Source organism: Tachysurus fulvidraco, chromosome 8 (genome assembly GCF_022655615.1).
Source record: "Tachysurus fulvidraco isolate hzauxx_2018 chromosome 8, HZAU_PFXX_2.0, whole genome shotgun sequence".
Lineage (NCBI taxonomy): Eukaryota > Metazoa > Chordata > Actinopteri > Siluriformes > Bagridae > Tachysurus > Tachysurus fulvidraco.
In genome coordinates this window covers 828,880-831,379 of record NC_062525.1, presented here as the reverse complement: position 1 = coordinate 831,379, position 2,500 = coordinate 828,880, and the positions used below count along the sequence as shown (strand labels likewise).

The window sequence follows — 2,500 nt, the reverse complement described above, 5'->3', positions numbered from 1 at the left end:
ACACACTCCTCTATATCTCTACACACACCTCTATATCTCTACACACACCTCTATATCTCTACACACACACACACCTATATCTCTACACACACCTCTATATCTCTACACACTCCTCTACACACACCTCTATATCTCTACACACACCTCTACCACACACCTCTATATCTCTACACACACCTCTACACACACCTATATCTCTACACACATCTCTATACCTCTACACACACCTCTATATCTCTACACACTCCTCTACACTCTACACACACCTCTACACACTCCTCTACATCTCTACACACACACACACCTCTATATCTCTACACACTCCTCTACACACACACCTTTATAACTCTACACACACCTCTATATCTCTACACACACCTCTACACACACCTCTATATCTCTACACACACCTCTATATCTCTACACACACCTCTACACACACCTCTACATCTCTACACACACCTCTACATCTCTACACACACCTCTATATCTCTACACACTCCTCTATATCTCTACACACACACCTCTATATCTCTACACACACCTCTACATCTCTACACACACCTCTACACACACCTCTATATCTCTACACACTCCTCTATATCTCTACACACACCTCTATATCTCTACACACTCCTCTATATCTCTACACACTCCTCTATATCTCTACACACTCCTCTATATCTCTACACACACCTCTATATCTCTACACACTCCTCTATATCTCTACACACTCCTCTATATCTCTACACACTCCTCTATATCTCTACACATTCCTCTACACACACCTCTATATCTCTACACACTCCTCTACACACACCTCTATATCTCTACACACTCCTCTATATCTCTACACATTCCTCTACACACACCTCTATATCTCTACACACTCCTCTACACACACCTCTATATCTCTACACACTCCTCTACACACGCCTCTATATCTCTACACACTCCTCTACACACACCTTTACATCTCTACACACTCCTCTATATCTCTACACACACACACACCTCTATATCTCTACACACTCCTCTACACACACACCTTTATATCTCTACACACACACCTCTACATCTCTACACACACCTCTACACACTCCTCTATATCTCCACACACACACTCCTCTATATCTCTACACACACACACACCTCTATATCTCTACACACTCCTCTACACACACCTCTTTATCTCTACACACACCTCTATATCTCTACACACACACCTCTATATCTCTACACACACTTCTACACACACCTATATCTCTACACACACCTCTATATCTCTACACACACACCTCTATATCTCTACACACACTTCTACATCTCTACACACACCTCTACACACACCTCTATATCTCTACACACACCTCTACACACATCTCTACATCTCTACACACACCTCTACACACTCCTCTACATCTCTACACACACCTCTACACACACTTCTACATCTCTACACACACCTCTACATCTCTACACACTCCGCTATATCTCTACACACTCCGCTATATCTCTACACACACCTCTATATCTCTACACACACACACACACCTATATCTCTACACACACCTCTACACACTCCTCTATATCTCTACACACACCTCTACACACTCCTCTATATCTCTACACACACCTCTATATCTCTACACACACACACACCTATATCTCTACACACACCTCTACACACTCCTCTATATCTCTACACACACCTCTACACACTCCTCTATATCTCTACACACGCCTCTATATCTCTACACACGCCTCTATATCTCTACACACACCTCTATATCTCTACACACACACACACCTATATCTCTACACACACCTCTACACACTCCTCTATATCTCTACACACACCTCTACACACGCCTCTATATCTCTACACACGCCTCTATATCTCTACACACGCCTCTATCTCTACACACTCCTCTACACACACCTCTACACACACCTCTATATCTCTACACACGCATCTATATCTCTATACACACCTCTATCTCTACACACTCCTCTACACACACCTCTATATCTCTACACACTCCTCTACACACACCTCTATATCTCTACACACACCTCTACACACACCTCTATATCTCTACACACACCTCTATATCTCTACACACACCTCTACACACACTTACATCACTATTACATCTATAACTCTATGTATTTCTATAATTTCTCTTCCCTTTCTTTACATCACTTCGTCTCATCACATCTGATAGTTACCTCTTCTTTCTTTGTTTTGATTCGTCTTCTCTCTTTTTTTTTCTTTTGTTATTATTTTAAAAATGTATAAAATTTCTCATCCTAATCTTTGTTTTCTCTCTCTCTCTCTCTCTCTCTCTCTCTCTCTCTCTCTCTCTCTCTGTCTCTCTCTCTCTGTCTCTCACACACTCTCTCTCTCTCACACACACACACTCTCTCACACACACTCTCTCTCTCTCTCTCTCTCTCTCTCTCTCTCTCTCTCTCTCTCTCTCTCTCTCTCTCTGTG

At 42.1% G+C, this 2,500-nt stretch overlaps 1 protein-coding gene across 1 annotated transcript in view; it reads left to right on the top strand.

Annotated features, from left to right (window-relative positions):
- LOC125145336 (DNA-directed RNA polymerase III subunit RPC1-like) overlaps positions 1-2,500 on the top strand; it is a 21,283-nt gene that overhangs the window by 3,604 nt on the left and 15,179 nt on the right. The gene's annotated exons all lie outside the window — the stretch shown is intronic.